The sequence below is a fragment of the Eriocheir sinensis genome, chromosome 16 (genome assembly GCF_024679095.1).
Source record: "Eriocheir sinensis breed Jianghai 21 chromosome 16, ASM2467909v1, whole genome shotgun sequence".
NCBI lineage: Eukaryota > Metazoa > Arthropoda > Malacostraca > Decapoda > Varunidae > Eriocheir > Eriocheir sinensis.
In genome coordinates this window covers 15,445,123-15,468,244 of record NC_066524.1, presented here as the reverse complement: position 1 = coordinate 15,468,244, position 23,122 = coordinate 15,445,123, and the positions used below count along the sequence as shown (strand labels likewise).

The window sequence follows — 23,122 nt, the reverse complement described above, 5'->3', positions numbered from 1 at the left end:
TTCCTCTTACTCGGTCGCCTCTATTATGTCCTTCCTAGAACAAAGAAAACATCTTACTTACACGGTAAGCAAATATCCACAAAAGTATAAACAACATCTGATGGAATAACAAATCACGTGATAATACATAACTTAACGACGAAAGGAAGAACGATGGTGGGCAGTGTCCTATACCATCCTTGCAGCTTCAGACAGCCAAAATGTCGCGGTACGAAATTGTTCAGGTTCGTGGCGAAATTGATTCGACACAACGAATCCCATGACGCTTTCCAAATGCAAACACCAAGTATACCTGGTCGTCAGTGGGGCACCCGAGTGCCCCCGACTGTAAGTAACAAGAGGCTCTAGTCGCTCTAGGGAAATTCATCACGAATCGTATAGAAATCATTGAAATCAATGTTCTGATTGAGTATATAAAATTATAAAACCTTTGACTGGGGCTTACCAATCATATATGTGGAATTATTAGGGGGATGCGCGAACGCAATCCCCCGCTATCAAAAATTTCGCACTCGAGTTAACCACATTTGGGTTAATCGCAGGGGTCAGCACCGCCGGAGTGCAATGGCGGGCCTCGCCCTGGGAAAACCGCCTTTATGATCACGGTATCTCCTGTGCCAGGTAAGTATGCTCACCGCCAAAACGTTGCCACCCTAGTGCAGCCTGGCTTAACACCTAGTGTAGCTGAAAATGTTTTAATGAAAATTCGTTGTAAAATGCAAATAATCACTCATCATTTTCTATTATTCACACAATATTTTATATGTATATATACACTACTGAACTATTCCTCCAACGTTTGCAACAATCTTCCTATCTGTTCAAAAATGACATTAGACATTACATTTAACTAATAGATTTCTTTTTCCTACATTAAATATTTGGCCTAACTTATTTTAATGCAAGCTTTGAAAGGTTAAATTATCCCTTCCTTCTGATTTAAAGCTCTCTACAGCAACTTAAAGAACAAGGTTTGCACTCATGGTTTGGTGTTAAGAGAAAGCCCGATCACCGGCACGATCTACAGATTACTGATCATGTTATTGTTGGAACGACTGACTGGAGACAAAAAGAAAAAGAAAAAAAAAGTATCATCAAAGAAAAACTGATAAATATATAGAAATATAGCACTACAAGGATTTGGTGTGTGTGAAGTTGATCCTATTCTTTCACACGCAGGATACCCGTTGAAGAAAACCCTGACCACCAATGACACACTTGGCTAAACGTGAAGGATGTCACCCACGTCGACAGATACTCATATACCTGGTTGTAGGTCGTTTCGAAGTGAAAGTCATGCTGCTCATGCATCTCTAGGATTGTAGTTGAGGAGAGTAAAAGAATAAAATAGTTCTAATGTAGTTGTGACAAAATCAGTGTTACGCCCAAGTAGTAGTAGTAGTAGTAGTAGTACTAGTAGTAGCAAAGATCTTATAAATGGTAAGATGCACCACTAAACGGCTATCATCTTTATAGGGTTAATATAGAGGGGGAAAGAGGCATTTTTTAATTCCTGCTTATAATGACAAAATGACAAAAAGTCCCTTAAACGCTCTATGGCTACATAATTTTCGGCTATCATCTTTATAAGGTTAATATAGAGGGGGAAAGAGGCATTTTTTTAATTCCTGCTTATAATGACAAAATGACAAAAAGTCCCTTAAACGCTCTATGGCTATATAATTTTCGCCATAATCCTGTAATTTAAAACGGTGGTGGCCCTAGTCTTTCACCCAGCCCCTCTCAGACCATTACCAAGCCTCCATCATACAATTATAGTAACCATACCAAGCCTTCCTCATGTAATAACATGCTGTGAGTGCCAATACCATAGATACGTTCAAGAAGAGGTTAGATGAATTCATGGATAGCGAAGTAAGGTGGGGTTAAGCTTACAGGAGCTGCCTTGTAGAGGCAAACCGGCCTCTTGCAGACTCCTTACCTTCTTATATATAAGCTGCCAGTTCGGCAGCCCAAAAACACCCAAGAGTAACGCGAGGTTACAGGAGAGGCAATCTGGAGTCTCTGGGCATTGATTTTCTAAATCATGTTGAATTAGGCTCCGCACACGTAGCTTAATTCATATTATATATTCATTGTATTATATAGGCCCACTAGGTGGGCCAAGAAAAAATTATAACAGACTCATTGAGTTGTTCCCCTCCACGGAAATCTTTAGTAAAAGGCGAAAGATTTATGCGTTTTGAAGGGAAACCAGAGTTGTCAAAACGCTGCCAACTCGCCGCCATACTGTCTCGGGCTGAACACCAACAGTTGGGCCATATCCGACCTAGAAGGCAGTCGCACTTACAACATATGCTGGGCTGTTGCCCAGGGACGACTCTATCCCCTTCACAGCTGCTGGTCCACGCAAAACGCAATGGCACAGCTTTTTGTTAAAACGTTCTTTACCGAAACACTGACGGAAGCGGCTAATTTTGACATCTAGATAACCACCGTGCCCTTCATGCCCGCAAACTTGCCGCCACTCCGTCCACCTGTTACATTACACAACTAAGGACAAAACATTCAGGCCATACTTCGGGATTTATTCACCTAGCAGCATGTTTACGTTTCACTGATACTTATCTATAATACGGCAGCCTATCTAAAGAAACTATTGACAATAAATTGGTGAGGGTTTTCAAGGGATAATTAGACACTCGTTCTATCAACAGCATACAAAGAAAACTACATCCTGCAGCTCATCTCTTCAAATAATATACCCGCTCCTTGAAACTTATGAATTACGTGCAGCAAAATCCTTCGCCTCTTTGAAACATACGCTTTCCTGCTGAAATCCAGTAGTCACTGCGACACTTTATAAAACTGTATAAAGAAAACAGTGTTGCCTGGACTAAATTGAAATGTGTGTGTATGTGAGAGAGAGATATCAAAATATTTCTCCATAAGTCAATGGAGGGAGAAGTGCCAAACGACCAGAGAAAGACAAATATCACAACACTACAAGAAAACTCATCAACACACTTGTAATTAATTGCACTAGGTAAGATGTAAAATAAAGAAGAAAAAAACTTTAACTGAACTACCGGCCTGTGTCCTTGCAGAGCATGACACCACCATAACAGCCTGACAACCTCCAGGTGGTCCAGTGGAATTTGCAGAGGCTGAGCAACAAGACGAGCGTCGCAATACAAGACCGACCTATGGCAAAGGTGGAGCAAGTCTTTGGAACATGTCCGCAAGAACAATACCTTAACTATAAATTTAGGAGAATTTGCTTCTTTCGTAGAGAAGCGGACCTATCACGACTATGCTGAACTAATCAACGGAAGAGGTCAATATAATAAGGATATAGATTCGTGATTATTCCTTTCATGGAAGAAATGACCGATTACGGAGGTGTTGCAATAATGAACCAATCCGCGGTAAAGGTGGAGCAAGCCGTGGCCATAGAAGTAACGGCGTGACAAATTTATGAGCAGTTGCTTTTTCCTAAGTAGTAGTAAATGTATTTTCATCTTACATAGTGTAACCATACGAATACAATTATGCAAATGAGCGAGAACCGAACCGCCGAAGGGGGAGTGTCAAGGAGCACCTTAGTGACAGGATGGATCACACCACACCCTCCACTCAAGAGTGGAGTGTTGCCGCGGTAAGGAAACCGACGATTAACGGCAAAACCAAAGTCATCCACGAAATACGTGGAGCAAAGGCTCATCACAACACAAGGATCATATCTCCTTTGTAGACATTTTAACATCATAGTTTATTTCTCCCCTGGGGGAGTGGACCGATCCCGGAGGTACTGCAATACCGGGCCGATCCGCGGCAAAGGTGGAGCAAGCCCCTAGCACTTCGCCATAGTCCAAAAATCAGATTAATATCGTAGATCCCACATGGGGATCGTATCAGATATTAAGCTGATAAGAACAGATACTACACTTTGATCTTAGCCAAAAGGCCGAGAAGCGATACCGCCGACCACCCGGCCGCCACCCAGATCACATCCCGCTACACACACGCACCCCACAAAATGTTCGTCATGCTCTAGACTATTACACTGTAAATACCAGGCCGCGTGCTGCTACCTTCCGCCGTAGAACAAACTTCACAGTATTGCTATTATCAGAAACAGGTAAACAAACCCCACAGGAGTGGTCACGGCACCAAAAACCGTCTAATCACGGCTCCGTAGGTCAGCAGAGATGTGTTACCTACATTCACGCCCTCTACCACCTGAACTGGCAAACACAGGCTTTCGCCACCTACACTAAGATAGCGGCTCAAACAAGAATTTCTAGGGCGCCTACTCCCTAAACGAGCCCTGCGTCGCGCTGGAAATAGGTATATAATATATTTACCTGTCAGTAATATATACACTCACTTTATTTGTGGTGAAAAATGATGAATTTTTTTTAGTTGAGAATACCATGAAGTTGCTGATAACAGAAAACTTTGAATGAGTGACTGAACTGCAGGTCTGTATTTCTAGAGAAACTCGACGATGGACATACGATGGACCATACTTAGAAGGTAAAGCTAAATGCAGGCTGTTGTGAGTCACTAAGAACACCAAGAACACTTGTAGGAGTCAAGCGCGAGCTAGGGGCGTCAGCACTCCCGAAAAAAAAAAGCCCTCGTGCACTGTTTGCCGGTTGTCTTCCAGCTTATGGCCCAAAACCTATTAAGTGGACGGTTAACAAGATAAAAACAAATTATCACAGACTATTTGAAGCTAGAAAACGTAACAAAAATTATTAATTTCTGGACATAGTCCACTAAAGCTCTACCGTAATGACTGGAGGTCTTCATACATGAGTCACATGACTTTATAATAAGCACCTGACTAACGCGAGATTACACAAGGAACACAGTCACCACAGTCTGGAGTCTCTGGACATTTTTTTTTGTTGTTGTTGAATAATTAGGCTTCTCAAACATAGCTTAATTCGTATTTATTCATTGCGTTATAAGGACCCAGTAAGTGGAGGACATGTTTTCTCATCCCATCACATACTAGTGAACATCAATGAAAGAGTTTTGCATGTTAGATAGTTGCACGAATAAAATCATCAATATACTTTCAGCAATAAAAGCCTGTTACTCATGAGGTAATCGCGTGGGGTTAAAAAATGACGCTCAAATAGATAAATTCTGAGAGGCCAGTCGACCTATACAATGCAGCCACGTTTCCACCAGCGGGCGGTAGCCCGCTTTGAACACTACATACACCAAATGTATAGATTTTTGTTATTGTATATTTGTTCTTTTTTTGTTTTGTTTTTTACGTCGCGGCCTATTGCGCCGGTAGGCTTCTTCCCGGTGGGGCCTGATGGTCGGCCCAAGGCTTCTTCCCGGTGGGGCCTGATGGTCGGCACAGCCCGTTCTGGCGCAGGCGAGTGTTTATAGTGACGCCATCTTGCATTGGCTCATGCTGAATCTAGAGTCCGGGTTGATAGGTGGTCTTCTGGATAGCATGTGGGTAGTTTTAAGCCACTCGGCGGCGGCTGAAATATCCCAGCTTGGTGGCACCGGGCAGGGATTGAACTCGCGTCCTCCTGAACGCGGCGCCGTCACTCTGTCGATTCAGCCACCGCCTCCGTGTATGTTTTTGTACAATAAACCTTTAAACAACAACAAAATCTGGTACTTACAAACTTCTATTTCATTTTATATCTTTACCCTGAAATATTAAATTGTAATTTCAATGGAGGTGGTGAGCCCGACACTCGCTTGTTTCAACTTTAAAGCCGTGGTCACATTCATTAATCATTTTTAAATGGGTTAAAAATCGTCTTTGGCATTTATTTTTTTCTTTTAAATACAGTACATTTCCAAAGCAACTTATTAATACAAAACTTTAATATTAAAGTTTCTTACAGAGTTCTAGATATCTGTATAAAACAATCAAATAATTAATTCATTGCACTTTTCATTGTCCTCTTTCGTTTGAGTAGTATAATTTTTATTGATATTATTTTCGTGACCTATTTCCAAAGATGGAGGTATTTTCCTAAAGCTCTAAACTTTAAAGTCAATGGCATCAAAGGACAGCACCACCACGCTGAGGTTCTTCTGGAGGGTCGGCACGATGCAGCTGTCGTACTGATGTCTTTTTAGTTCTCGACTTGTCCACCAAGATGTGAAAATATTACACATTGAAAGCAGAGTGAAGTTCAGCAAAGCATTCAACATTATTATGTTATCGCCGTTTTGGCGATGTGAGGAAACAGAGAAATGAGAGAGGTGGAAGAGTGGAGAGAGATGCGAGAAGTAACGGGAGGAAAGAATAAGGGAGAGGTTTGCTATCTTAAGAGACGATTTATCCCCGCGGGGATGTTATGACATTGCGGTCAGAGAGGTCACCAAATCCATCAGGCTGGCCTACAGTCGTATGAAGGCGCCCTTATTCAGTGTCCTGAGTTAAACGCCATACAGGAGAGAATATGGTCTGAAGGAGAGAAGGGAGAGGCAGATCGCCAAAGGTTTGACGACGGGAAGACGTGTCTTCTCGTCTTCGCTGTCTGCCTTTGCAGGAGCGGAATCGCTAAGTTCTGTGACGGAGGGCGGGCGAACAACCGAGAGCCCGAGGTGCTTATAATAATAATAATAATAATAAAAATAATAATAATAATAAATGGTTTATTCATTTGTAGGCAGCCATAAGGCTGAAAATACACAAAAATACCATACAATGAGTTTCTGTGTGTGTGTGTGTGTGTGTGTGTGTGTGTGTGTGTGTGTGTGTGTGTGTGTGTTGGAGTGGAGGGGTCATGTGATCATGGAGGTGTTAATGACCCTCACAAGTGTCGGTATCGCACTAAGCCGATATTTGTCCGTGCGAGTTTTGACCGGGACGAGAATATTGTGGTGTCTTGTGGGTCTAGTGGGGGGAGGGAGGGCGGTGGGAGTAGGTCTCTATGAAGGGGGTTGTAGAGGTGGGACTTGCCGAATTTGGTTAGGTTTGTCTGGTATCGGTCCTGTAGGGTGGGCATATTCAGCTGGGTGAGTGCATGCTCGTAGTTAGTGTAAGAATTGCCCAGATTCTGTCTGCATGCACGCCTTTGCACTCTCTCTAATTGGCGTTGCTGGGTCTTGTTGATGGAGGAAGCCCAAGCAGGAGAGGCGTAGAGGAGTCTGGGAAGGATGAAGGTGGTGTACAGGTCCTTGAGCGACCTTTGGGGGGCTCCCAACGCTTTCATGCGCCTCAACATGAAAAGTTTGTAGGAAGCCGCCCTGATGATGGTGATGACGTGCTTGCCCCAGCTCAGCTTGCTGTCCAGGGTGACTCCAAGTAGTTTGGTGGATTCAACCACCTGCAGCTGGTGAGGGCCAACCTCCAGGGCTGGCGGTGGGATGGCAGTGGTGGTGTGAAAATGCATCACCACCGTCTTGTTGGTGTTGATGGTGACGTGGTTGTCTTGCGTCCAGCTCTGCAGTCGGTCCAGAATGTGTTGTAAGGACGTGTAGTCAGGGGCTGTGTTGTTGATGGAGATGCCCAGTGTAGAATCATCCACGTACTTCCAGCGATGAGGGGCGTCTAACAGTGCATTGTTGAGCAGAATAAGGAAGCAAAGAGGTCCCATGCGCGTCCCTTCCTTCCTTCCTTTAAGATTAACCCCTAAGAAGGGGAACGGGCCTTTGTCGACTACGACGGCCCGTCGCAGTCATGGCTGGGGCTATATATGTGCATACACGGCACGCCGCGCGCACGTGTGCATGTACATAAAGACATACACACGCGCACACACACGCCGATGTACGCACATATATAGATAGTTAACACCCCTTCCCACTAAGTGGGTTGGGGCACAGGCGCACCAGGCGTCCTGTAGCTGACTGAAAAAACCAATCACGCACATACTCACACACAAACACCCACACATACATACACGCACTCTAACACGCCCACATATACAGAACAGAGAGCCTACCTGGGCGGCTCATATGCCCGCACTAGGGCAGTAAGCGCCCTGTCGTCCAGGGCCCCCACCAAGGCTGGCGCTGAGAGCCCCTCCCGGTTTGGAAGCAGGTTGCGCGTCGCACCGCACTCGAGGAGGTAGTGGAGGAGCGGCTGGAGGACCTCCTCCTCGCAGTACGGGCACACGACAGGGACAGGGTCATCCGGGTGAAGGACCGACGCACATTTGTAGCCGAGACGGAGGCGGCGGATGTTGGATGCCTCCTGTCTCGGCAGATTTGGCGGTAGCTGGCGGGCGCCGGTGTTAGTGGCCGCCGAGTACCAAAACGCGGACGGCGAGCCCGCAGCCAGGGCCTCCTCCAGCTCCCTGACGACCCCAGTAGCAGATCGTGCGGCCATGGCCCTCTTCACTTGGGCAAGGCTAACCACAACAGGCCGCGTGACAGCAGGCAGGAGCGTTGCCTCAGCAGCAGCGCCGTCCGCCGCCCGTTGCCTGCCACGCCCGAGTGGCTGGGCAACCAGTTAACTTTTACAGGGCGCCCCGCTCCTCTCAACTCTGCCAGCCTCGCAAGGATGGAGGTGAGGAGAGACACGTTGTCGCGCGGGGGGTCCTGTAGCAGAGAGCGGATGGCAGGGACTGAATCGCAGTGGATCAAGACAGGGCCCCGACCCCCTTCCACTGCATGATCCAGCGCCCCGCCAATGGCTGCCAGCTCAGCCTGGGTGGAGGAACAACCGTCTGGCAGACGAAAAACAGCAGTGACCCCACCGCACACAAAAGCAGCGCCGACAGCCCCCGTCTGGTGGTTGACGGAGCCGTCCGTGAAGTACACGGAGGCTCCAGGGTGCGCTGCTTCCCGCTCTGCTGTCTGCCTCCTGGCCAACTCCAGAGGGGTGAGGAGGGCCTTCCTTTGGCGAGCGGCCGTATGGTGGCTGTTAAGGCAGGCGGCTCCCACGGGGGGCGGGCAACGTAGGTGGGGTGGGGGGCGTCCACAGCCGTCACAAGGGCGTGGGGGAGTCCGCTATTGCGAATCGTGGCCGCCGCCACAGTCGCCCACGTTCTCTTGCGGAACAGGAGAGGGTCCTGCAGGAGGGCCTGCCCGACGGAGGCACGGAGCTGCTCCGCCCCCATGCATCTGAGCAGCGCCGCCAGATGCCCCACTGAGAGTTGGGTGACTCTCGCGGCGACGCTGCACGCGTGCCTCGCCCGGAGGCACACGCATTTCGTCCACATGGGGGCGCCAATGATGACGCGGAGGGCGGCGTTCTGAGCTGTCTCCAGCGGCCTAAGCGCCGCCGGACCCACCGTCAGCAGGCACGGCGTCCCGTAATCAATACAGGACCGAACGCCCTGGATGTAGAAAGTCCGCAGGACCCCCCCCAGACCCACCCGCTGTTCTGGCAAGGGCCTCATCACATTAGTGCGCCGCCGCACTCGTCCCGCACACGGGCGATGTGCGGGCCAAAGGACAGGCTGGAGTCAACAGTGACCCCGAGGTACTTGTAAGTGTGCACCCACGGCACGGGCGTACCCTCGAGGTCGAAGGGCTCAGGAAGGTGGCCGTGGCGGAAGGCCATGGCCTTTGTCTTAGTCCTGTTGACGACCAGCCCTAGGGCGGCGCACGTCTGAGTCAGCCGGCGGAGGAGCTGGCGGGCGCAGGCCACCTGGTTGGGGCCCCACACCACCAGGGCCACATCGTCCGCATACGATAGGACTCTTGCGGTTCCGCTCGTCGGAAGGGCCGCCAACTTCTCGACGAGCAGATTGAACAGCACGGGGCTCAGGACGCCACCCTGAGGCGTGCCGTTCTCAAAAGTCTCTATCGCGGACGTATGGCCCTGAAATCGGACGGCCGCTCCGTCCCTCCAGATAATGGCCCACCCACGCCAGCAGGCGGCCACGGACGCCCGTTCAGCGAGAATGGAGAGCATGGCTGGGGCTGAGGCGAGCTCAAAAGCTTTCTCGAGGTCGAGAAATACCACCACCGCCCGTCTCCCCAAGACACCAGAGAGGGTGGAGATGCAGTCCCTGGTGCCCTGCCCCGGCGGAAGGCAAAGAGGTGGTGATGGAGGGGCCCATCGCCCACTGAAGGCGCGGAAGCAGGACTGCTCCATACACTTGCCGAGGCAGCTTAGGAGGGAGATCGGGCGATGTTGGAGCCGTCTCCACTCTTGGGGATGGGAACGATGGTGGCCAGCTTCCAGGAGGCTGGCAGTGCTCCGAGCTCGAAGGACCTGTTAAAGAGTCCCAGAACCTCCGCCAGCATCTCCGGGCCAGCGTTCGCCAGGAAGGAGTAGGGGATCCTGTCGACTCCGGTGGAGGTGTCCTTCCTGGGGATGGCCCGCTCCAGCTCACAGAGCTCTATAGGCGCGTCAGTGACATGCGCCTGTAGGCAGGCCTCCTGAAGGCGGCTACTCTCCCGGGGTTCGCCTCCTCAGCAGGTCGCGAGTGTGGGCCGGAAGCCGGGCGGAAGCAGCACGGGAGGAGAAGGTGGCAACGAGCCGCTCCGCCTCGGCCTGGGGCTGTGGGTGTAGAGCTGGGCGCGCAACGGCACCCCCGGCGACGGCCCTCAGCTTCCGCCAGAGGACTGCAGCGGACGTACAGCCGTCAAGTCCCTCGCACCACGCCAGCCAGTGCTCCTCCTGCACCCGGTCGGCGGTTTCCCTGGCGCGACGGACAGCAGCGCGCAGCAAGCCTCGCGTCGCCTCCGTGTTGACTCTCCTGTTAAGCTTACGGGCCTGGTTGACTCGGTGGTTCGCCTCCCTCACCTCCTCGGTATAGTACCACCTGTCACGGTGGACCACCGCCACAGGAGGGGGATCGCCTCATCAGCAGCTGCTGTGAAGGCGTCAACCAGGCGCGCGTCCGCCGCCTCGAGGTCGTCGGGTCGGATGGTGGCGGCCAGACGACGGGCGACGGCCCCGCGGAACCGAGGCCAGTCAGCCCGGCGCAGGTTCCAGCGAGGAGGCCGCTGTGGTAACACAGGCGGCGGGACAGGGAGTGCAACAACGGAGGCGAAATGGTCGCTCGCGAGGTGCGGGTGGAGGGTCCACGTCGCGTCGACTGCAAGTGGCTGCGACACAAAGCTGAGGTCCAGGACGCCACCAGCCATGTGCGTGGGCACCCCGGTGTTGAGGAGCGCAACCCCAGGAACGTCCTCCAAGGCCGAGGCAAGGTGGCGCCCTGCGCGGTTCCTCCCCCTACTTCCCCACCTTTCATGGTGGGCGTTGAAGTCACCCCCGATGAAGGTGGGTTCGTCATTAGCCAGGGAGAGGAGTTCAGTGTAGTCGGGCTCGGCCCGCGGCCCACTGTACACGCAGTAGAACGCGACACACGCGCTCGGCAAGGTCACCTTGACTGCCAATACCTCCACACCGGCACCGCACAGCACGGGGCGATGCACTCGAGAACAGGGAAGTACATCCCTGACCAAGATACAACACCCACGCCGCACCGGCGACGGCAGGGAGGTAAAGGCCCTGTAGCCCTTGAAGGGCACCGACTGGCCCTCCCGAAGGAGCGTCTCCTGTAATAGGATGACGTCAAAGCCGTCGGTGCCGATCGCAGCTCGCAGGAGGTTAACCTTGCCGCGCACGCCGCACACGTTCCACTGCAGAACACTTAGCGGTCGGTCGCCGAGGAGGTCCCGGGGCGATCACAGGGGCCGCCGCGCGAGGGGCCGGCCCCGGCGCTTCAGGGTCACAATGCCTTTGGGCTGCGGGATGCGGGAGCGGGTCGGAGCCTGCACTGGGATGTGTGAGCGGGGCTTGGCTGTCTGGGACGCCTGCGCTGGCTGGGCCACCGAGACGGCAGGTGCCACTGCTGCCCGGGAGGGCGCGTCGACCTCCATGCGGGCCTCCGCCGCGGGAGGTGGAGCGTCCCCGCGGACAGGGGCCTGCACAGCTGGAGGCGCAGCAACTGGAGTTTGCAGCGGGGTGGCGGGAGACGCGACCGGACTGTCGATGGTGGGGAAACACTCCTCCACCGTCGCCTTCGCGATGACTCGCAGCGCCGCCTCGTCCGGTGTTAGCTTTAGGAGGCCGGTTAGCGCCAGAGCGAAGCTCGCCAGCATCCCCTCTAGTGCAGCCCTGGTGACCAGGACATGGCCGGGAGGAGGAACAAGGGGTGCAGCTGGCGCGATCACGGGGGGGCGCGGCCCGCGGTTCCTCCGACGCCTTACGCGCTGGGGGAGGGCCGGTGGAGGCACTGCGGGAGTGAGCTGCGTGGAGGGGACCGAGGCGGATGCCGGGCGTGGGGGAGGGGCTTGTGTTGAGGAGGAGGCCGGGTGGGGTTGCGTGGCAGGCGGTGGAGGAGGCGTAGCTGGCGGCGGCACAGCCGGAGCAGCGTTGCCGCGAGACGTGGCCGGTGGTGGGAGGGCCGGGAAGTGCTCCCGGGAGGCGAGCGTTGTCTGACCGGGTGGGGCAGGCCGACGCTGGGACCTCGAGCGGGAACGCCCGGTCCACGCCGGCCGAGAGGGGTTGTGGGCCGCACGCCACTCCTCCTGACGCTGGATTCCCCGATCCACTATGTTCAACCGGGAGGGGCAGCGCCGGCTCCACGCGTGGTGGTGCTGGCGGCAGTTGGGGCAGAGGGCGGTCACGCTCTCGCCGGCCTTGTATTTCGCAAGGCAGGCCTCCGTCATGTGCTGCCCCGAGCACATGCCGCACACTGCCTGGCGATTGCAGCGGGAGCGATGGTGGCCGTATTGCTGGCAGCGATAGCAACGGAGGGGCTCGGCGTTGAAGGGGCGCGTGTAAAATACGCCCCAGCTCCCCAGGTCGAGCATGCCTGGCAAGGGGCCCCTCACCGAGATGAGGACCTGCCTCGTGGCAAGGTTGTCGCGCGTCATACAGCGCTCTGCCGTGACGACGCTCGGGTGGCGGAGGAGAGCCTTGAGAGGCATGGCAACCGGGTAAGTGGTCACCACCCCCTTGGTGGTTGCGTCGCCCATCAGCCGCAACTGCACCGCCTTGCCATGCACCGACGTGGTGTCCATGAGGGCACGGAGGGCTTCCTCGGAAGGCGGGGTGACCAGCACGCTGCCGTTCTCCAGGAAGCGCATCTGGAGGCGGAGCCCGAGCTCCTCCTCCAGGGCCTCCGCCAGGTCGAGGGCAGTCTCGAACCCCGGTGTTGGAGGGACGACAACCTTGGGGTTGGCAGGAGATGCAGCAGCGTGGCGGGCAGCAGCCTGCTCGGGGTGCGAGACGGCACCGAGCAGGTTGGAATGGGCAGCGGCGGAGGCAGATGTAGGAGCAGCGGTGGAGGCAGTAGAGGTGGCAGCAGTGGGGGCAGTAGCAGTAGAACGGGGGAACGGCGTCGGGCGTGAGCCGCTGGGCAGGGTGGGGGTAGCGGAGGTGCCAAGTGGTGAACGGGAGCGGGGAGGCGAAGGTGGCGGAGGTGGGTGGTTGCGGTGGCCACGGTCACGCACCCTTCCCACTACCACCCAATCCTCATCAGAAGAGTCGGGGAGTGGGATAAGGGCCGCCTCATCACTCTCACTCCCCGACTCAAGGCGTAGCTGCTTATCAGCTGGCGACTCGGAGTCGGAGCTCTGAGTCGCTAGCAGGCGGACACGCTTGTCCGAGGACATCCTAGCAACAAGACAGCACTCGGGCTGGACCACAGCTAGACATTGAACAAAAAATAAAATAAAAAAGTAACAAAATCTAGCCTACGAGGAGCCGGCTTGCCTACGGCAGCGGAGGGCTAAAGCCTGCCCACCCTCTAAAGGGCTCGGCAGGCGCCGCTGTCGCCCCTTGCGGGTCTTGGGGGACCTAACAATAACCCTGGTTGTTCCTCTAACCACCCCTTTATCCTAAGGGGCCCCCTCGTGGCACTGCCCTCGGGGTTCGGCGTCGTACTAAACCAGGGTCTAAGGCTCAAACACACAAACAAAAGACAAAAAAAAAACACAAAAACAGAGCAGCAGGAGGGCTGCAGTCGCGTGTAACGAGCGACGCGTGACCAGTGACACGCAGACGGTGTACACTGGCACGGCAGAGCGCGGAGCAGGGTGAAGTGTGCAGCGCGGGGCAGGTAGGTGGAAGGCGCGTGGTAACGCTGGCAACTCCGGGGAGTGAGTAGCACGTAGTCAGGGAGCACTGACACGGCGACTCACAGCCTGGCAGTAGCAGAGCAGCTCAATCGCTCGCCCGCGAGAGCTGTTGCTAGAAGGTGGGGAAGAGGTGCACACGCTGCCAGGTCCGGGAAGCCAATGCGCGTCCCTTGTGGCACCCCAGCAGATACGGGCTGGAGGGTGGAGGTGCAGCCCTGATGACGCACAGCTTGGTGCCGGTGCGTCAGGAAGTCCGCCAGCCAGGATGTCAGGTGGGAGGGCAGGCCGATGTTTATGGCCTTGGTGATGACAGTGGTGTGGTCAACCAGGTCGAAGGCTTTCCGAAAGTCAATAAAGGCGAGGGCAGAGGAAGTTTTTCTGGTTTCCAGGGTTTTAAGAATGAAATCAAGGAAACTAATGAGGCAATGTGTTGTGGAGGAGGCTCTAACGTTGCCGAACTGCCTCTGATCAATTTTGTAATGAATAGTATCATATGCCCAGCTAAATACAAAGTCTTCACAAAGCAGGCTCGGGATTGGAATGATGGCAATGGGTCTTAGTTCATTAAGTGAGGTGGGGTTGGTGACTTTGGGGATGGGAGTGACGAATGACGGAATGAGGTTTTCCAATCTGTGGGGCATTTGCTCTGAGTGAGGGAGGCATTTATGATGGAGGCAAGAGGGGTAGTAAGTTCATAGGAAAACTCCTGATAAAGCTTTATGGGTAAATCTGACAAGCGTAAGTTCCGTTGAAGGTGTGTTCTTATGTGTTATAGTGCTCCATATGTTGTATTTGTATGTACGTCAGGCAGTTGGACAGCTGACGGTGTGTTATTAGGTGTTATACTGATCCATATATTGTCTTTTGTACGTACTCGATTGGACACCAATCAGTTATCACTGATGTATAAATGCAATGATGAGAATAGTTAACGATAGAAAACTCTCGGAGTGTGATGGTAAATCATGGTATGTACTTCATTTCGACAGATTTGATCGATAAAACTAGAGATCGCATCAGACAGACGGGTCTTTCCTTATCCATCAACTGACTGCCCTTGCCGGGCGGTTACAATTATATGGAAAAAGTAACGCACGGGACGCGGTATATGCCACGAGGAAGAAAGGGAAAACAAACTCTTCCCTTGTCGCAGTTTCCTCTTACTCGGTCGCCTCTATTATGTCCTTCCTAGAACAAAGAAAACATCTTACTTACACGGTAAGTAAATATCCACAAGAGTATAAACAACATCTGATGGAATAACAAATCACGTGATAATACATAACTTAACGACGAAAGGAAGAACGATGGTGGGCAGTGTCCTATACCATCCTTGCAGCTTCAGAGAGCCAAAATGTCGCGGTACGAAATTGTTCAGGTTCGTGGCGAAATTGATTCGACACAACGAATCCCATGACGCTTTCCTAATGCAAACACCAAGTATACCTGGTCGTCAATGGGGCACCCGAGTGCCCCCGACTGTAAGTAACAAGAGGCTCTAGTCGCTCTAGGGAAATTCATCACGAATCGTATAGAAATCATTGAAATCAATGTTCTGATTGAGTATATAAAATTATAAAACCTTTGACTGGGGCTTACCAATCATATATGTGGAATTATTAGGGGGATGCGCGAACGCAATCCCCCGCTATCAAAAATTTCGCACTCGAGTTAACCACATTTGGGTTAATCGCAGGGGTCAGCACCGCCGGAGTGCAATGGCGGGCCTCGCCCTGGGAAAACCGCCTTTATGATCACGGTATCTCCTGTGCCAGGTAAGTATGCTCACCGCCAAAACGTTGCCACCCTAGTGCAGCCTGGCTTAACACCTAGTAAAGCTGAAAATGTTTTAATGAAAATTCTTTGTAAAATGCAAATAATCACTCACCATTTTCTATTATTCACACAATATTTTATATGTATATATACACTACTGAACTATTCCTCCAACGTTTGCAACAATCTTCCTATCTGTTCAAAAATGACATTAGACATTACATTTAACTAATAGATTTCTTTTTCCTACATTAAATATTTGGCCTAACTTATTTTAATGCAAGCTTTGAAAGGTTAAATTATCCCTTCCTTCTGATTTAAAGCTCTCTACAGCAACTTAAAGAACAAGGTTTGCACTCATGGTTTGGTGTTAAGAGAAAGCCCGATCACCGGCACGATCTACAGATTACTGATCATGTTATTGTTGGAACGACTGACTGGAGACAAAAAGAAAAAGAAAAAAAAAGTATCATCAAAGAAAAACTATGATAAATATATAGAAATATAGCACTACAAGGATTTAGTGTGTGTGAAGTTGATCCTATTCTTTCACACGCAGTATACCCGTTGAAGAAAACCCTGACCACCAATGACACACTTGGCTAAACGTGAAGGATGTCACCCACGTCGACAGATACTCAAAAACCTGGTTGTAGGTCGTTTCGAAGTGAAAGTCATGCTGCTCATGCATCTCTAGGATTGTAGTTGAGGAGAGTAAAATAATAAAATAGTTCTAATGTAGTTGTGACAAAATCAGTGTTACGCCCAAGTAGTAGTAGTAGTAGTAGTAGTAGAAGTAGTAGTAGTAGTACTAGTAGTAGTAGTAGTAGTAGTAGCAAAGATCTTATAAATGGTAAGATGCACCACTAAACGGCTATCATCTTTATAGGGTTAATATAGAGGGGGAAAGAGGCATTTTTTTTAATTCCTGCTTATAATGACAAAATGACAAAAAATCCCTCAAACGCTCTATGGCTACATAATTTTCGGCTATCATCTTTATAAGGTTAATATAGAGGGGGAAAGAGGCATTTTTTTTAATTCCTGCTTATAATGACAAAATGACAAAAAGTCCCTTAAACGCTCTATGGCTATATAATTTTCGCCATAATCCTGTAATTTAAAACGGTGTTGGCCCTAGTCTTTCACCCAGCCCCTCTCAGACCATTACCAAGCCTCCATCATACAATTATAGTAACCTAGCTCCCTAAGCCCAGAGAGTGCATATTAGCCCCATAAAAGTCCCCCAAAGGCTCCATGGCTACATAATTTTCGCCATATTCCTGTAATTTAAAACGGTGGTGGCCCTAGGGCCCTAGTCTCTCACCTATAGCCCCATTCAGACCATACCAAGCCTTCCTCATGTAAATAACATGCTGTGAGTGCCAATACCATAGATACGTTCAAGAAGAGGTTAGATGAATTCATGGATAGCGAAGGTGGGGTTAAGCTTACAGGAGCTGCCTTGTAGAGGCAAACCGGCCTCTTGCAGACTCCTTACCTTCTTATATATAAGCTGCCAGTTCGGCAGCCCAAAAACACCCAAGAGTAACGCAAGGTTACAGGAGAGGCAATCTGGAGTCTCTGGGCATTGATTTTCTAAATCATGTTGAATTAGGCTCCGCACACGTAGCTTAATTCATATTATATATTCATTGTATTATATAGGCCCACTAGGTGGGCCAAGAAAAAATTATAACAGACTCATTGAGTTGTTCCCCTCCACGGAAATCTTTAGTAAAAGGCGAAAGATTTATGCGTTTTGAAGGGAAACCAGAGTTGTCAAAACGCTGCCAACTCGCCGCCATACCGTCTCGGGCTGAACACCAACAGTTGGGCCATATCCGACCTAGAAGGCAGTCGCACTTACAACATATGCTGGGCTGTTGCCCAGAGACGACTCTATCCCCTTCACAGCTGCTGGTCCACGCAAAACGCAATGGCACAGCTTTTTGTTAAAACGTTCTTTACCGAAACACTGACGGAAGCGGCTAATTTTGACATCTAGATAACCGCCGTGCCCTTCATGCCCGCAAACTTGCCGCCACTCCGTCCACCTGTTACATTACACAACTAAGGACAAAACATTCAGGCCATACTTCGGGATTTATTCACCTAGCAGCATGTTTACGTTTCACTGATACTTATCTATAATACGGCTGCCTATCTAAAGAAACTATTGACAATAAATTGGTGAGGGTTTTCAAGGGATAATTAGACACTCGTTCTATCAACAGCATACAAAGAAAACTACATCCTGCAGCTCATCTCTTCAAATAATATACCCGCTCCTTGAAACTTATGAATTACGTGCAGCAAAATCCTTCGCCTCTTTGAAACATACGCTTTCCTGCTGAAATCCAGTAGTCACTGCGACACTTTATAAAACTGTATAAAGAAAACGGTGTTGCCTGGACTAAATTGAAATGTGTGTGTGTGTGTGTGTGTGTGTGTGTGTGTGTGTGTGTGTGTGTGTGTGTGTGTGAGAGAGAGAGAGAGAGAGAGAGAGAGAGAGAGAGAGAGATCAAAATATTTATCCATAAGTCAATGGAGGGAGAAGTGCCAAACGACCAGAGAAAGACAAATATCACAACACTTCAAGAAAACTCATCAACACACTTGTAATTAATTGCACTAGGTAAGATGTAAAATAAAGAAGAAAAAAACTTTAACTGAACTACCGGCCTGTGTCCTTGCAGAGCATGACACCACCATAACACAGCCTGACAACCTCCAGGTGGTCCAGTGGAATTTGCAGAGGCTGAGCAACAAGACGAGCGTCGCAATACAAAACCAATCTATGGCAAAGGTGGAGCAAGTCTTTGGAACATGTCCGCAAGAACAATACCTTAACTATAAATTTAGGAGAATTTGCTTCTTTCGTAGAGAAGCGCACCTATCACGACTATGCTGAACTAATCAACGGAAGAGGTGAAGCTAGGTCAATATAATAAGGATACAGATTCGTGCTTATTCCTCTCATGGGAGAAAAGACCGATTACGGAGGTGTTGCAATAACGAACCAATCCGCGGTAAAGGTGGAGCAAGCCGTGGCCATAGAAGTAACGGCGTGACAAATTTATGAGCAGTTGCTTCTTCCTAAGTAGTAGCAAATGTATTTTCATCTTACATAGTGTAACCATACGAATACAATTATGCAGATGAGCGAGAAGCGAACCGCCGAAGGGGGAGTGTCCAGGAGCACCCTTAGTGACAGGATGGATCACATCACACCCTCCACTTGGAGTGGAGTGTTACCGCGCGAAGGAAACCGACGACTCACGGCAAAACCAAAATCATCCACGGAATACGTGGAGCAAAGGCTCATCACAACACAAGGATCATATCTCCTTTGTAGACATTTTAACATCATAGTTTATTTCTCCCCTGGGGGAGTGGACCGATCCCGGAGGTACTGCAATACCGGGCCGATCCGCGGCAAAGGTGGAGCAAGCCCCTAGCACTTCGCCATAGTCCAAAAATCAGATTAATATCGTAGATCCCACATGGGGATCGTATCAGATATTAAGCTGATAAGAACAGATACTACACTTTGATCTTAGCCAAAAGGCCGAGAAGCGATACCGCCGACCACCCGGCCGCCACCCAGATCACATCCCGCTACACACACGCACCCCACAAAATGTTCGTCATGCTCTAGACTGTTACACTGTAAATACCAGGCCGCGTGCTGCTACCTTCCGCCGTAGAACAAACTTCACAGTATTGCTATTATCAGAAACAGGTAAACAAACCCCACAGGAGTGGTCACGGCACCAAAAACAGTCTAATCACGGCTCCGTAGGTCAGCAGAGATGTGTTACCTACATTCACGCCCTCTACCACCTGAACTGGCAAACACAGGCTTTCGCCACCTACACTAAGATAGCGGCTCAAACAAGAATTTCTAGGGCGCCTACTCCCTAAACGAGCACTGCGTCGCGCTGGAAATAGGTATACGATATATTTACCTATCAGTAATGTAGATACTTTAATCGTGGTGAAAAATGACGAAAACACTTTAGTAGAGAATGCCATAAAGTGACTAATAACAGAAAACTTTGGGAGAGTGACAACAGCAGATAAGCAGTGTTTCTAGAGACTCTCGACGATGGACCATACTTTAAAAGGTGAAGGTAAATCCAGGGTGATGTGAGTCACTGAAAACACCAAAAACACTTGTATGAGTGAAGCGCGAGGGGCGTCAGCATCCACGACGAAAAGAAAGCCCTCGTGCACTGTTGGCTGGCTGTCTTCCAGCTTATGGCCCAATACTTATCATGTGGACAGTTAACAAGATAAACTATTTGAAGCTAGAAAACGTAGCAAAAATTATTAACTTCGGAACACAGTCCACTAAAGCTCTACTGTAATGACTGGAGGTCTTCATACATGACTTTATAATAAGCACCTGACTAACGCGAATTACACGTGTACAAGGGACACAATCACCACAGTCTGGAGTCTCTGGACAGACACACACGCCAGTCCTCGTCGACAGACCGACTCGGTCGACTAGATTTCGATCGCCGATAGAGTCGGTCTGTCGGCATCCTCCTCCTACTCCAAGATTTGTCCCCTAGTGATACTAGGGGACAAATCTTGGAAGAGGTCTCTGAACAGTTTTATTTTTTTGTTGAACAATAAGGCTTCTCACACATAGCTTGATTCGTATATATTCATTTTGTTATATAGGCCCACTAAGTGGAGGACACACATGTTTTCCCATCCCATACTAGTGAACATCAATGAAATACTTTTGCATGTTATAGTCGCACGAATAAAATCAATATACTTTCAGCAATAAAAGCCTAGCTGTTACTCATAAAGTAATCGCGTGGGGTTAGAAATGACGCTAAAATAGGAGCCAATCAACCTAAACAATGCAGCTCCTGAAAATCTAGTACTTACAAACTGCAATTTCAACTCTTATCTCTACTCTGAAATATTAAGTGGCAATTTGTTTCAACATTAAAGCCGTGGTCACATTCATTCATCCATTTTAATTGGGCTAAAAATCGTCTTTGGCATTTATTTTCACTTTCATATACAGTACGTTTCCAAAGCAATTTATTAAGACAAAACTTTAATAAGTTACTTACGGAGTTCTAAATATCTGAATAATAACAATCAAGTAATGAATTCATTGCACTTTTCATTGACCACTTTCGTTTGAGTAGTATAATTTTTATTGTTAGTATTTTCGTGACCTATTTCCAAAGATGGACGTATTTTCCTAAAGCTCTATGATATCAAAGGACAGCACCACCACGCTGAGGTTCTTCTGTGGTGGGTCGGCACAATGCAGCTGTGGTAATAATGTCTTTTTAGTTCTCGACTTGTCCACCAAGACTTCAGTTGGGCGGGAAATAGAACTCTCTAAAAATATAAGATGTGAAAACATCACACATTCAAAGCAGAGTGAAGTTCAACAAAGCATTCAACATTATAATATGGAAAAAGTAAAGCACGGGACGCGGTACATACCTCGAGGAAGAAAGGAGAAACAAACTTCCCTTGTCGCAGTTTCCTCTTACTCGATCCCCTCTATTATGTCCTAACTGGGACAAAGAAAACACCATACTTACACATCAGGTAAATATCCACAAGAGTATATACAACATCTGATGGAATAACAAATCACGTGATAATACAAACCTTAATGGCGAAGGGAAGAACGCTGGAGGACAGTGTCCCATGTCATCCATGCAGCTTCATGGAGACAGACAAAATGTCGCGCTACGAAATTATTCAGGTTCGTGGTTAAATTGACTCGACAAAACGAATCCTATTACGCTTTCCAAATGCAAACACCAAATATCTGGAAGTTCGTGAAGCACCTGCCATCTGACTAAGAGGCTCTATCCATAGCAAGGGAAATTCATTACGAATCATCCAGAAATCAATGTTCTGTTTGCGTATAAAAAATCTGAGAATTTCAAAGGACTATTGACCAGGTGTACAAAGCCCGTACGCCGACTTAAACTAGGACTTATGGATGAGGAATTATTAGGGGGATGCGCGAACGCAATCCCCCGCTATCAAAAATATCGCACTCGAGTTAACCACATTTGGGTTAATCGCAGGGGTCAGCACCGCCGGAGTGCAATGGCGGGCCTCGCCCTGGGAAAACCGCCTTTATGATCACGGTATCTCCTGTGCCAGGTAAGTATGCTCTCAACCAAAACTCCTCCACCCACAACACCACAGGCTCCACACACGCGCTCGACAAAATTTTCCTAATGATCAAGTAAATTACTTTGCTTTCACTAACCGGCGCGCTGCTACTCTCCGACAAAGAATAAAGTTCAAATATTTATTACTGTAAGAAACAGTTGAAAAGCTCTGCATTAGTGATTACGGGACCCAAAACTGTCAAAGTGCGGCTCCGCGTAATATACAGGACATGCTGCCTGCCTGCACGACCTCTACCACCAAAGTCGAAAATTACAAGCTTTTCACCCCCGACACTCAATTCGTGTCTCAAACAAGTTTCCCTTAAACCTATCCGTTAAACGAACACCATGAAGCGCTGTAAACTGGTAAAGATGTTTGTCAGAGCCTATTATATGCTCACTTTACTTGATATAAAATCAACAAAGCTCTTTAGTTGAGATTACCATGAAGTTACTGATATGACAGAAAACTTTAGGAGTGACTGAACTGCAGGTCAGAATTTCTAGAGAAACTCTGCAAAGATCAAAAGACCTTACTTAAATGAGCTAAATGTGACGTGAGGATGGACATCAGGCTCAACCTGACGAGGATGTGCAGTATGTCCTCACCACTAGGAATGTGGACAGTGCTGCCGGGGAGTGTGCCCTGGCGGAGGAGGACAGTAAAGTGGCCCGTCTTGTGCTGATGGGGCAGGCACACCAAGGTGGTGATGCAGCGCCCTGAGGGAGAGGACTCAAGCCAGGTTCAGTGCCATGAAGGCCATGGCAGGAATACACACAGGCGTCAAGTACACCATACTGGACATGTTCTACGTGCAGGCTGTGCGTGGGCTGGTGAATTATATAGTGCGCCAGCAGGGCTTGTCGCGCAGAGGAGGAGGCTCGTCATCTAAAACAAGAACATAAGAACATAGGGAGACTAAAAGAGGATCGAATGGCCTCCACAAGGCACTCCAGATTCCCCCCCACTACCACCTGTCATCCTCGTCCATGTAGTTATCAAGTCTACACTTAAAACAAGCTATCGTCCCTGCACTAACTATGTAATTGCTGAGTTTATTCCATTCCCCCATCACCCTATTACTAAACCAAGGCCTGCATATTTCCCTCCTAAATAAAGTTGTTGAGTAATGTAGTTGTAGCAAAATCAGTATTACGTCTAGTATTAATAAGTAGTAGCAGCAGCAAAGATCTTATAAATGGTAAGATATGTAGAGTGCATATTA

At 49.5% G+C, this 23,122-nt stretch overlaps 1 protein-coding gene and 7 non-coding genes across 9 annotated transcripts in view; all 8 read right to left on the bottom strand.

Moving 5' to 3' along the window:
* LOC126999366 (heparan-alpha-glucosaminide N-acetyltransferase-like) overlaps positions 1-23,122 on the bottom strand; it is a 61,783-nt gene that overhangs the window by 31,238 nt on the left and 7,423 nt on the right. Inside the window, exon 1 of one of the 2 annotated variants that reach the window (XM_050861911.1) lies at positions 21,208-21,260. The exons of the other annotated variant lie outside the window; for it this stretch is intronic. The gene's annotated coding sequence lies outside the window, so the exon portion shown is untranslated. Of the gene's footprint in view, positions 1-21,207; positions 21,261-23,122 lie in introns of those variants that run through there. 2 annotated transcript variants of the gene reach the window in all.
* Positions 467-629, bottom strand: LOC126999629 (U1 spliceosomal RNA). The gene has a single exon (XR_007753486.1). It is a non-coding gene; the product is annotated as a U1 spliceosomal RNA (small nuclear RNA).
* Positions 2,108-2,223, bottom strand: LOC126999625 (U5 spliceosomal RNA). Its single transcript, XR_007753482.1, has one exon. It is a non-coding gene; the product is annotated as a U5 spliceosomal RNA (small nuclear RNA).
* On the bottom strand, positions 3,748-3,940 carry LOC126999620 (U2 spliceosomal RNA). The gene has a single exon (XR_007753477.1). It is a non-coding gene; the product is annotated as a U2 spliceosomal RNA (small nuclear RNA).
* Positions 15,565-15,727, bottom strand: LOC126999618 (U1 spliceosomal RNA). The gene has a single exon (XR_007753475.1). It is a non-coding gene; the product is annotated as a U1 spliceosomal RNA (small nuclear RNA).
* On the bottom strand, positions 17,387-17,502 carry LOC126999624 (U5 spliceosomal RNA). The gene has a single exon (XR_007753481.1). It is a non-coding gene; the product is annotated as a U5 spliceosomal RNA (small nuclear RNA).
* LOC126999619 (U2 spliceosomal RNA) lies at positions 19,111-19,303 on the bottom strand. The gene has a single exon (XR_007753476.1). It is a non-coding gene; the product is annotated as a U2 spliceosomal RNA (small nuclear RNA).
* Positions 21,731-21,893, bottom strand: LOC126999634 (U1 spliceosomal RNA). The gene has a single exon (XR_007753490.1). It is a non-coding gene; the product is annotated as a U1 spliceosomal RNA (small nuclear RNA).